This window comes from Enhydra lutris, unplaced genomic scaffold (assembly GCF_002288905.1).
Source record: "Enhydra lutris kenyoni isolate GAN:26980312 unplaced genomic scaffold, ASM228890v2 scaffoldscaffold39, whole genome shotgun sequence".
Classification (NCBI taxonomy): Eukaryota; Metazoa; Chordata; class Mammalia; order Carnivora; family Mustelidae; genus Enhydra; species Enhydra lutris.
Window position 1 is genome coordinate 10754233 of NW_019154123.1, and position 13996 is coordinate 10768228.

Genomic DNA, 13996 nt, shown 5'->3' on the forward strand with positions numbered 1-13996 from the left:
GACTGGTGAGATGCTGGTGACCTCAAATAGTTACATGTGTATGTGGGAGGAGGAGGCATTATGTATTTAGATTGCTACTGTTTGGGGCGATGTTTTGGATGGTGCACCATTTGACTGTAACTATTCTGATTTAAAACTTGCCATTTGCCGTAAAAGTGAAAATGAGTTTTTGAGATAATCAGAACTACCATGATGTCTTATGTCTGTCTTTTCTTCATATACGTTAACATCCCTTCTCTGCTTTGTCTGTATACTTCCTTTCCTTCCATTTTTCAACTTCCTTCCTCTTACGTATGGCAGTGGAAGTGTATTAAAAACTGATGATGGGGGGCGCCTGGGTGGCTCAGTGGGTTAAAGCCTCTGCCTTCGGCTCAGGTCATGATCTCAGGGTCCTGGGATGGAGCCCCTGATTGGGTGCTCTGCTCAGCAGGAAGCCTGCTTCCTCCTCTCTCTCTGCCTGCTTCTCTGCCTACTTGTGAGCTCTATCTGTCAAATAAATAAAATCTTTAAAAAAAAACTGATGATGGCTTAAAAGTGTGACTGTATTAATGAATGTAAATGGTATTTCCCCTAAAACTGAGTAATTATATGAAATTCCATTATAGTTATATGTGTACATGTCTTATCTCACCCGTGTTTTTGAGGGCATGGATTTATACCTCTATGAACTCTCTATATTGCCTTCAACACAATAGACACTCACTAAATATTAATTGGATAACTCTAGAAAAATGGGTGAGAAATATTCACAGACCTGTTGCAAAATGATACATAATACCATGTGTCTTAGGGATTGGAGATAGAAAAACTAAGGAACAGAAATATCAAAATTTGTGCACCCACAACATAGAGTGCTTTCTAATTCCAAACCTGCCCAACCACTAGTTTATTATAACAGATTTCAATCTTACCACCAACATGGTAGAATGCCAAGTCAAATTTGTAGGATGAGCTGATTCTTTGATTGAGAGTTCACATTCCATAGAATAAGGGGTGATTTATACAACTAGTTCTGATATGCTTGGCTGGTGGGGCTAGATAACTAGAAAATAGGCCAAATCTTCATAGATTTCAATCTCAGCTCTACCACTTGCTAGCAACTTGACCTTGGTTCTTATTTCTCACCTCTATAAATGAAGAAAAATAATTGTGGGAATTAAATTAGATAAATGTATATGAAGGACATAGCACATAGTAAGCTTTTTTTTTTTTTTTTTAAGATTTTATTTATTTGTCAGAGAGAGACACAGCAAGAGAGGGAACAGGCAGAGGGAGTGGGAGAGGGAGAAGCAAGCTTCCTGCTGAGCGAGGAGACTGATACAGGGCTCGATCCCAGGACCCTGGGATCACGACCTGAGCCAAAGGCAGACGCTTAATGACTGAGCCACCCAAGAACCCCACATAGTAAGCCTTTGCATGTAATAAAGTTACAGAATACTGGGGAAGACATGATCATTTTTCCTAATGAAAATTAGAAGTGAATTTTGAGCTAGGCTTTTAAGGATAAGCAGTTTGTTTTCTATTGTTTTGTTTTAGGCACAGAAATAAGGCAATGAGATGCCAGACAGAGAAAACAGCATGAGCAAAGGCACTGGGCTTAGAAAAGATATGATAGGTTCAGGAATCAGAAGACCATTCATAAATAGTCCATGAGTGGCCCTGAGAGCTGAGTAAAGTGTACACAGAGATGGAGAGAAGAACATTCAAAGCCATGGACTTGCTCCTTGCACAGGTGATGTTCGAGCCTGTCTCTTGACTCCAAATGAATAATTTAGTTGACAAATACCAATCTTCCAGAAACCGAAATTGAAATTTCCAGCAGTTTTCAGTATCTCCAAGGAAGTTTAAATGCAGTCTACACAGATTGCTGGGTAGAGGATCTTTATTCAACCACCCTGAAAGCCAAGAGCCTACCTGTTCTGGGTGAATATTAAAGCCTTCTCAGCATGCGTCGACAATGGGGGCAGATGTTGCTGCCAGTATTTTTAGACAGAATTTAGAGACCTGCTAAGAATTCTGAGCAGCTGAGCATTTCACTCTCCAGATAGTCTATTAGTCATCCCACAGACATATCTTTAAATGCCCTAGTATGAAGTTTGCTCATCTAGATCATGCAATTCTAACATCAGCTGTTTGTGGATGGTTACTTAGTAATTGTGATTTAAAGAAGTGCAGTGGGGTCCATTTAGAGTGGACCAACCTATTTATAGACAGAAAGCCCAGAATTACTGTCATGCTTTGGGAAAATTATGGTTCTACTTATCATGATTTCTTACTTTCCACTACATTCTGTTAGGGGGAAATAACTGTATGTTTCTAACTTGGTTTTTTGATTCACTGTGTAGGAGTGCAGTGATTAGCAAAAAGTGTTCAGTAGCGTATAGATGCTTAGCATAAAGTAGGTGTTCAGTGGCACGTGAAAGGCATATTTTCCATAAGTATTTGTTGAATGAATGAATGAATGAATAAAATCAGATGAACCATACCTTTAAATTATGTTTCAGAATGTGTGAGAGTATTGGTTAAATCTGATACCAATGACCACGTTAATATCACATGCAAAAAAAGAAGCAAGATATGTTCTAGAAAGACTCGGTTTACTGGCCTTGAGCTAGTAGTTTGACCTCTTGTATTTCCTCATTAGAAGAATGAAGGATTTGAACTCAGTGATAACTAATGTCTCTTTGAGCTTCAAAATTCTATGACCCACATTCTGGTTCGATACGAGAAGACATAAATGGTCTCTTGTCACATTTGCCCAAAGTTGAATTATTTCATTCTACATTTGAACCATCACAATCCTTCTTAAATTTCTTTATGAAAATAATGTCTTCTTCTTTAATGGCTTACTTGCCATATTTGAATGGCTTTCTTCTCCACCATTGTACTATGTAAGTGTCTCTCTTGTCCTGAGTGTTTTTTTATTCTGCGAGCTCGCTCTCTCTCTCTCTCTCTCTCTCTCTCTCTCTCTCGCTGTGTGTCCTGAGAGGTGGGAACTGTGCCATATTCATCTCTGTGTCCTCTAAGCACCTAACACCATGCCATGCATTAGTGGAATTCCTTCTTTACAATCCCAGTGTTATCTGTTTAACAGTCATCCTGGAATAATGGTTCCACCCTAATTTGTGGGTTTAATAAAATGCAGCTGCTGCAGCAGCCAACCCATTTCCTTTCTCCCTCCCTCACTGTGTTTGAGCCACATGGCCGCCTTTGGATTTCTAAAAAAAATGCCAAGTTTGTTGTGGCTTCTAGGATTATGTTCTGTCTGGAATGCTTTTTCCTGAGGTCCCCATTCAGGTCTCAGTAGCAAAGCCATCTCTGAGAGGAATTTCCTGGCCATCCCCTTCAAGAGACCCATTCAGCAAATATTGCCTCCTCTTTATAATACTACTACCTGACATGATTAAAGATTCTAAACTTGTGTTGTTGTTGTTGTTGTTGTTGTTGTTGTTTTTCTCCAGCACTGGAATATAAGAGCCACAGAAACATAATGTGTGTCTCTCTGCTGTTTTTCCTTCTATTGCCAGCAGCTGGGGCAGTGCTTGGCATGTGGTGGGTTCTCGTTAAATATATGCAGAATGACCTAATAGCCCCCTCCCTCCATCCTCACTCCCAGCTCCCTGTCACCTGCTGCCCCTTGCCCATTCCTGTCCCCCTTTGGCATACCTTGGTCACTGACCATCACTCAGCATTTCCCTAAAATAATTCTTTACCACACTTTCCTTTTACTCCCTTCAGCATTAACAACCAGAAATTTCCTTATCTCTGTCCCGTTTGATGACTAAAAATAGGAATTATAATCTGTAAAACAAGTAAAGGTTTTTATTTTGTCAGAGAACAGAGAAAAATTCTTTGAAATTTTAATGTGATGTTATTGCTAGACATTACATGATTATAATAATGGGAATGGAGTTGAAGGCGTACCGGAAACTTGCCAGTTTATGGAACAAGAGCATGCTAATAATAATTGTTATTATAAGACTTCATTAGCACTGATACTATCTTGGGTTCTATATATAGAAGAAAGAAAAATAAATAGCTCATCATAAGGCAAGGCAAATAAACTAATATTTAAAAAATAACTATAATCTGATGACATAAGAGAATGTTTTGTGTGTATTATCAGAACAGCTTTTTGTACAGTGAGAACCCTCACAGAACAGTTGCCTCCAGAAAGATCCATTCAATAACTTACAGGCAAAAGAATAAGGGGAAGGAGTTTCAGAGATAAACCTGCTCTAGTTCCAGACTTTTGCTTAGGTTGCTGTTTGCTCTTCGGAGGATTTCCCACCCATCCCTCACTAGGCTGTGTGCCACAGTGGACCGAGATGTAGGTTTCCCAGGTTCCTTTGCCAACCGGCTTCTAGCTGATCCCATCAATGGGAGGTCCTGGCAGGAAGTAGACGTGAAAGAAGGGGAAAATCCAGTGTATATCTCCCTGTTTCCCTGCTTTGAACTGTGTCTCCAGCAGTGTCTGTATGTCTTCTCTTGTCCATTCTCTAGAGGGAAGCCTGGGCACCTGGTCTCTGGTAACACTGCTTCTTGCCTCTGTCCTTCCAGCCCTAGAGATGAGAGCAACTTTCTGCCCTTGTTAATATCTGAGCTTCTCGCCATCTCCTCTTTCCTTTTTGTTCTTACAGTGATTTTCTAATTATAAACTTCCCTTTATTAGAAGATGTGGAGTGAGTGCTCTTGTCCTGAGTATATCCTGATTGTTACCATAGCCTGATCGTCATCGGTTTGGGAATTTTTTGTCTAAGTTTCTGAACTTATGGTCTTTAGAGGAGGCTTAAGAAAGAGAAAACCCATCTCTATCAACTAGGACCATATTCTTTCGAGGGACTTTATGCAGTGCATAATCTCCATTGAAAAAAAGAAATTGAAGTTTAAAAATGATGGGTTATTCATACATAATAATAATGAAGGCATGATTTAAATATAATAATGGGGACTTTAGTTTTAAAAGGCCCATTTAAATATCTAATTAATAAAGGGACAAGGAAAGGCAATAAAAGGTTCTCAACACAAAGCAATTCACTGAGAGTACAAACAAAAGTTGCTAATTTTTAGAAACCAAGAATATTTGCCTATTCACAGAACATGGATGTCTCAAAACTCATTTTACTCATCCTTCAGAAGAAGTCAAATTCAAAATCAAATGACACTGAACAAAATATTTCTAGGGAGCTATATAACTCCAACTCCAAACAACATGTGGAGAAGATAAGCAAGACGGGATTCCGAAGGCTTCACTACTGATGCAAGCGGGAAGAGTCCCTCCTGACACAGGAAAACAGGGCTGGGTGCTCCAATCATGGACACAAGCTACAATGGCAACGGTGGTGGATGGGGACAATATCATTAGGAAATTAGAAGCAAATTAGCACACACTCTGAAAACTTTCTCTGAACCGAATACCTGAAGACATACACTTGCATCTCTTTCATGAAGATACAATAGCTTGAGTAGTGTTTCGTGGTAATACTGTGGTATTCCCCGATTTTCAGACTACGCTTTGAAAAAGACAGAATGAACATGCCTCGTATAGAAATCTCTATGAAAAAGAGTATAATCTGGAAACCTTATTTTGAAAATCTATTCTCCTTCTTCTAGCCCAGACTACTTAGGATCTTCCCTTTTCCCCCCAGTTTCTGCAGCATAACTCTCAAGACCATGAAGCCATTTTCTTTTTTAAGAACTTTCTCCTCCCACGGGATACTCTGTTGTCATGGTCTAAAAACTTGTCATTAAACAGGATCAGACACAAATATGTCTCATATTGTTAACAATTCAAAATGTACCTATTCTGGGGAGAGAGTTAAAGGTATGAAATATTAAAAAGCCACTAATTTCAACTCTTACCTCCAACACTTATCCTTTGTGTAGTACCAAGACAAATTAACTTCCATGTGTGTCAGGCTTTTTTCACGCTTACTAATAGTATTATATTGCTCAAGGGTCTTAGTTGCAAGTAACAGAATCTACTTTGGCTATTTTAAGGTGAAATTGAGTATTTTAAAGGATACTAGGTAGCTCATAGAATAAGTAGGAGCAATGAAGTAACAGTCTCAATTCTCAAGTTTCAGACACAATGAACAGCACCCAAAGCCAAGAGGAAGAACTGGATGAATAAGAACACCACCAATATAGACACCTCTGCAGACCAAGTTGACAGGGACTCTCTTGAATTCAACACTGCCACCCATTTGTGCTTCCCCCACACCAGTGAAATGAATGCTCCCTCCCCTCTTTCCCAATGCAGAGCCTGTTACCTCAGATCGCTCAATTCTGAATGCAGACTTTTTTTTTTTTTTTTTGAGTAGGCTCCACTCCAAGCATGGAGCCCGACATTGGGGTTGAACTCATGACTAAGATGGAGACCTGAGCTGAGATGAAGAGTCAGCTCTATGAACTGATTGAGCCATCCAGGTGCCCCTGAATGCATTCTTGCATGGGTAGACAAGTTAGGCTGAATTTATGACATAGCTCTACCCCAGCTGCTAAGAAGCCTGGGGGAAGCAAATACTTTTTTACACCTAGGAAAGGTGGGACTCATACTCATACAGGGAATTATCAAAACAAAAGATGTCCACTGCCAGGACTACCAGATAGAACTTGAGTAAGGAAAGCTAGAGGTAATACACATAAAATAGTTAGTACATGTTTAGCCACAATACACCCTAAAAAAGGAAAAAAGGATGAATTTTATTAATAGTTATTATACGAAGCTGGGCATGACTGAGATACCCAAGCACAGCACCAAATATTTTTTTTTTAAAGATTTTATTTATTTATTTGAGAGAGAGAGAGAAAGAGCATGAGAGGGGAGAAGGTCAGAGGGAGAAGCAGACTCCCCATGGAGCTGGGAGCCTGATGCTGGACTCTGGGATCATGACCCAAGAGCCTGGGACTCTGGGATCATGACCCAAGCTGAGGGCAGTCACCTAACCAACCGAGCCACCCAGGCATCCCCCCAGTTAATGGTTTTTCAGGAAAAATTAGTTCAACCACCAGGAGCTCCCATATGACGAACCCAATACTTACTTGTAAAAGATCAAGAGCAAGGCCTTAACCAGTGAATGTGGAGACGACAAGCCTAGATATGGGGCTAAGAACTTGAGAACCAAGTACAAGGATTCTGCAGATTTGTGTAAATGGACACAAGGGAATGCTGGGAAGCAGAAATGTGATTGAGCAGGCATGAAAGAAAAATCCTGCTTATCAAAGAATTCTTGGCCCTTTGTGACTGTCTTTGTCTGTTTACTTCTAGCCAAAACGTATTTATGATTATTTATACTTTGGTTGAATGGTACTTATGAAAAGAGGGTATTATTTTTTTAACGGCCTTTGTTGAAATATAACACATAGAATATGTAACTAAAGAAACTTAGGACCCTTACATCACCTTCTCTTCTTGTCCAGACTCTGTTTGGAACCGTGTACCATTGTGTTTACAGAAGATGTTATTTTTCACCATCATATTAAGGCAAGGGGTGATATGTACGAAAGCTCAGATGTCACACAACTGTTCTTAGTTCCTGGAAGATGTGCTTACATCCTGCTTTCCTTTAGCATGTGAGGCACCTCCAGTTTAAAATGCAGATGTTCTTGGTTACAGTTGCTATGTGAAATGTTATGAGATAGAAATTACTGTCATAATTAATAATAGGTAAAGGTTTTACCTTTGATGTGCTGCATTCTACATTTGATTGAGTCTTTTTGATTGTATTTCTTGTACATCTCTATCATCCCATTGGTTTTCTGACTGTTTGTGTGCTTAGCTTGATGTCTGTTTCTATTTAGTCAAGGCTATTAATGCCTTTCAGGCTTATTTTCAACTGCTCTGTAAACCCATATGGTTTAAGTTTAAAGGGAGATTTACACTATTACACTCTTGGATATTAAAACCCACTTGTGTCCATCTTCATTTTGCTGTCCCGAAAATATGCTGTGATTTATAAGAAGGTAGATATAATTTTGCACTTGCAGTAGCCAGAATAAGAACAAAGACAGTGTAGAAAGTAGGCTCTCCCAAAGCCAAAAATTTGGGTAAAATAAAGATCTCGAATGTATGTAAAACTGACACAACTTACACAGCCCATTCACATAGAGGGGAGGAATTTAATATGCCCAGTGATTGGGGTGGACACTGAACACTGCTACTTGCTCATCATCTTTTCCTCTTTCTTCTGGGAATAAACATCCCCAAATCTGCCTCCTTCCTAATTGAACACAATATTGGTGAGACTGTTAATCAAGGTGACATGACAGCTCCTGGTGAATGAGTGGGCATATGGTTAAGGAGACATTAGTCTCCTTCCTCCTGGAAAGTGAGTATTGGATTTCCCAAAGACCACTCCCCAAAGACCAACATGAGTTGTGGTTTATTCTTTTTGGCCATGTACCATCCAAGAGACTGCCTGTTAATTTTTGCTAGCTACTTCTCCAGAACTCTTCTGGTTCTAGTACCTTTCAAAGCTTGAATTTGAGCATTCCCTCTGTTCTCAGGGCTATCTGACATCCATTTAGTCAGACCATACATTCTTTTTTACTTGGGATCTTTTGTTTGCAACCAAAGTACCCTGATACAAAAATTGAAATATGGAGTAGGGGACAGCTAACCCCACCAGGAAAATGTATAATATTTGGAACTGGCAATTTGGCAAAAGGCACTGAGACACAATATGGCAAAATAAGTAAGTTGTTGCCTCTGAATACTCAGCATTTTATGTCCGTTGGGAATGAAAATCTAGGGTATATGTTTCAATTCACAGAACAACTTAAAAGGTACGAGGAATGGTGGGACTATAGTGAAATTGTCATTGATCGTCTTTAAGGTAAGAGGATGGCAAATTGAAATACATACATTCTTGCCTCAATGCCCCAGAAGAAATTCAGAGACTGTCCTGACCAAGTCAAAAGAATCACTTACCTCTTCTTTTTTTTTCTTTAAAGATTTTATTTATTTATTTGACAGGTAGAGATCACAAGTAGGCAGAGAAGCAGGCAGAGAGAGAGAGGAGGAAGCAGGTTCCCTGCTGAGCAGAGAGCCTGATGATGCGGGGCTCGATCCCAGGACCCTGAGATCATCACCTGAGCCGAAGGCAGAGGCTTTAACTCACTGAGCCACCCAGGTGCCCTCACTTACCTCTTCTAAGTAAGGGGCTAAGACTGCCAAGAAAACAAAGCCCGGAATAAGATTCACAAGGTTGTGGGATTATGACAGTTGAATTCACAGCCACATAAAGCTTTTATGTGAAGGTTAAGTAGTGGCCTGACTCCCCACAATAGGAATTGTGAAACCTGGAGAGAATTCAGAGTGCTTGCAGTACCCTGAATCCACCAACATCCTTTGAAAAATTCCCATGAAATGCTCCCTTACTGCCTCTGTTGCCGGAGGAAGCAAAGAGGAGACTAATAATAGCTGTTTCCACTCTCCCTCACCCCCTGGCCCACCCCTGCAATTGTTACAGGCCAGTATTCGGAATCTGATCTCAGCCTGGACTGGGGGGAGAAATCCAGAGGCAGAGCAAAGAAAAGAGTTGCACAACTTGCTAATATGTACATTAAAAGCCTGTGCTTTCTTTATGGGGATGGATTTGGAAGGCACTTGATCAAAAAGCATGGGTTCACCTGGATTCGTTGGTATGATTGTGCCTTCAGAATGCTTGCCTTTAGTGTGTTAGCTCAGACAAGGGGCTGCAGCTCTAAAAACTCTCTAGGTTGGTAAATGCAAACCTAGATATAATACTTTCCTTGGTAAATTATATTGAAAGGCTAGAAAGCCTGTGACTTAATGTAGAGCAACTGTTCTTCAAAGTGTGGTTCCTGGACCATAAGCATCATTTGGAAACTTGTTAGAAATGCAGACTCTCAGACTTCAGAAACTCTAGGGGTTGAACACAGCCATCTGTTTTAACAAGCCCTCCAGGAGACCCTGATGCATGTTCAAGTTTAAGAACTGCAAATGTAGGGGCATGAGTTTGAAGACAGAGAGAATGAAATGCTGGTTTGTTTTTACCAGGTACTTTCTGCTCACTCACTCCCCACTTATGCCTTCCTAGAGGGCTCAGAAGATTCTCTCATTCAGCAAGGCCATGAGCACAAAATCATAGAAAGAATCCTCTTGGCTCTTCTCTCCAGGATAGCAACACTCATGAAAAGGACTACAATAGAAACTCCCCCTAACTTTAGTGAGCCTGAGAGACCAGGTGTCAACTGCATGTAGGTATAAGGCTGGTGAAACAATCAGAATTTTTTAGGCTACTCTGACTTGCAGACATCCTCAGATGTGCATAATGAAGCGCGGGTTTGTTAAGGATTAAAATTAATAAACCACCACCCTTCAGTCTTTCTTGAGTTATTTAATAAACAATCAAAACCACTCTAGGTCTGGTGATTAGAAGAAGCCTGACTCGAGAACTTCCCTTAGAGACCTGAGTCAGTTATAGACCCCAGGGTCCCAAGCATGGGAGAAAGGCACAACCCGTATGTTGTTATGCAATTGGGGCCTACTGCACACTCCACATGTAACTCTCCTAGAAGGGCCTGTCCATACGTATCAAGGTAACTGAATGCAGGAAAAGGAAAAACTTGGAGTTTGGCTCCACTCTGCCTCATGGTAGATCCAATATATCAGAGAGTTAATCCCCAGATTTTTAATATATAGTTGGAACAGATGTTGCTAACAACCACTAGAATTCCTTTCTTTGATCTTTGAGTCAGTCAGGACTATTACAGAAAGGGACCAGTTGAACTAATGCTGTTCCCTCTCCATATCAAGGAAGCAAATCAAAAGGTACTGAGTATCCCTGAAGGCAGTATGGCAATGGGACCTCTGTGACAGACAGTATGGATTCACCTACAGCCACTATAACTAAGGGGGGAGTCAGAATACAGATGATGAATGATGTCCATCTTCAGGTACCTTGGCATGGGACAGTGGTCAAAGACATGGACTCTAACACCAGACTACTCAGGTTCAATCCCAGCTCTGCCACTTACTGTGTGATCGTGGGTGCCACTTAACCACAACATGTCTATATTCCCCCGAAGAAAATGGAGATGGTTGTAATATTCCTAATGAAGAGGATTATTATGAGGAATAAATGAGCTAAAACTTACAAGGTGCTCAGTGCAGTATATCACACATGCCAAATGCTCTGTAGGTTGTTATATGAGATCAGAGAAATTCAGAGCTATGCCTTAGTTTGCTTTTATTTATTCATCACCAATGGCTATATTTGCCCTGTAGATCATTGTGTCAAGGGTTTAAGCTGGTTCAAATCGACTATATTTGATATGCTCATCTAGACAATGGATGGTCTTTCAGTGCATCTGTACTCATTTCCTAGGGCTGTTGTTCCCAAAGCACCACAGAAGGGCTGACATGAGATAACAAACATTTGTTTTCCCATAGTTCTGGAGGCTAGAAGTTCAAAATCAAGGTGTCAGCCTGGGCACACTCCCTGTGAAACTTTCAGGGAATCTATCCTTCCCTCTTCTAGCTTCTGGTGGTTTGCCAGCATTATTTGGTGTATCTTGGCTTGTCAATGCACAACTACCATCTCCGTCCTGAAGTGGCATTCTCCCTATGTCCCTCTCTGTGTCTCTTCTCTTCTAAGTACACCAGCCATATTCAACTAGGGGCCCACCATACTCATCTGCCCTTCATGACCTCATCTTAACTAATTACATATGCAGTGTCCCTCTATCCAAACAAAGTCACATCCTGAGGTACTAGGAGTTAGTACCTCAAAATACCTTTTCTGGGAAATATACTTCAAGACATAACAGCAGCTTAAAATGAATTTTGATGCCATCGGATGGGTATATGTTTGTTGTTTCACTGCAGGTCTCACCAGTTCATACTGCCTCACATTTAACTTGCTTTATTAATGTACGTGACCTGCTTTCCCTGTGCTTTAGACCATGAATATTAACTGACAACTGGATCAGAAAAACAGAGACAACTTTATAAAAATGTTTTATTCAAAAGTGGATCATGTTCCACACACCTAGAAACTTCCATGTGTTTGTATTTGAATGCTATAGAGTACCAGATTGTGGACTTTTTCTTCTTACAAGCTCAAGTTTTTAAATCAGATTTATTTGGAGACAGAATGCAGTTCTGCCATTCACAAACTATGGGTCTAAACTGAGTTTGTTTTATCCCCTACAAAATGGAGAAATTAATATCCATCACAGTTAGTATAGTTCCTGGCACACAGTAGGTGCTCAAAAAGTGGTAGCCTAGCAATGGAAGAGTGGTAGTTATTCATAGGTAGGTATTAATATCAAAATTGGCAAAGATGTACTTTAGCCATGAGCTCTATTTTTTATTATATTTATTGCTTGTATACTCTTATTCATGTGTGGGGTTTTTTTTTTTTTAGCTGATTCTATGTTTAATTTAACATCTTTCTCTAAGAAAGGAAGGCCTTAATACTTATCTGTCCTTGTACTGCAGGGTTTTGCCTGCTCTTGGCACAGACTGACCCTGTCTGTACCCAGTGACATTAGCACAACACTTGAAAATTAATTCCATATATTTTTTATATTCAGCTACATCTCTGCCTGCTCTTAGCATTCAGACTTCATGTATCCTTGGGTCTATGTTTGCATTATTTGTTCACCCCTAGAGAAGAAAGCCAAAGAAAGATTAATTCATAAAAAATGAATGGTTGTTGAAACTCTTCAAAGCCTTGATTTACTGCATAATTAGTAGACAACACTAGAAAACAGAATATCTTTCTGCCTGTGAATTAAGTAAATTGATTAATTCATTAATTACGTATGATAACTCCACAGATAGCATAATTGTATCACTGGTTAACAAAACACAGCAAAAGAATCAAGCATGTTTTCAACATGGTCAAAAATTTAATTTACAATATTGGGTTCTTCTCTTAGAATCCTAATTAAAGAACTCAGGAAAGGCATATATAGTCCAAACACATTTCTGGAAGGAGGGTTATATTATTTGCAAAGCATGCCACAATTAAGAACCATTCTTTTTTCTCCCAGAATTTCAGGCCTACCAGAAATCACTCATTCCCTTATTTATCATTAACCAGGTATCACTGAACATCATGTGTGTTACAGGTACCTTTATCAACATTGGGGGTATAGCAATGAACAAATTAAACAAAGATTCTTCCTGGTTTCATGGAACATATAGCTGAGAGCTTTCTGTAGCCAGTAGCCACATGTGGCTATTTCCATTTCCATTTAAATTAATTAAAATTAAAAATTCAGTTCCTCAGTCCCACTAGTCAAATTTCAAGTGACCAATAACCACATGTGGCTAGTAGTTGCTATATAGGATAGCAGAGGAGAACATTTTCAACATCTCAGAAAGTTCTCTCAGACAGTGCCATTCTGGAGGGTGGAGACAGAAAACAATAAATTATTAAGTGAAGAAGACATTTTTAGACTGTGATAAAAACTCTGCAGGAAATAAACAGGAGGATGTGATAGAGACCATTTGGAGAGTGGGATGGCCACTTGTTATAAGGTGATCGAGATAGACATCTCTGGCAAGAGTGCATTTTAACTAAAACTTAAAGAATTCAACTCTGTGAAAAGCTGTCAAAGTAGAGGAATCATCAAGTGCAAAGGCTCTGAGGCATGAAAGAACAGGATGTGCATGAGGAATAGAAAAGAGGTGAATGAGGTTGCAGGACTGTGAGAAAGGAGTAAGGGGCACAGGGCAGAGGGGGAAAGGAAGCCACAAGAAGGAGTAGGGATTTATGCTAAGTTGCATGGGAAATCACTTTAAAGGACTTAAAGGAAATGGCATGTTTTGATTAATGATTTAATGTCCAGACTTCTGCATGAAGAACAGACTGGATGGGGCAAGGGCGGAAGGTGGGATGCCTGTTTAAAGGTAAGATAGCAAGGTAACTGGAACTAGAACCGTGGCATGCAACTGGAAACGAGGATGGAGGCAAAATATTATTTGAAATGAGTGGAATGCTTATGGATTAGATGTAAG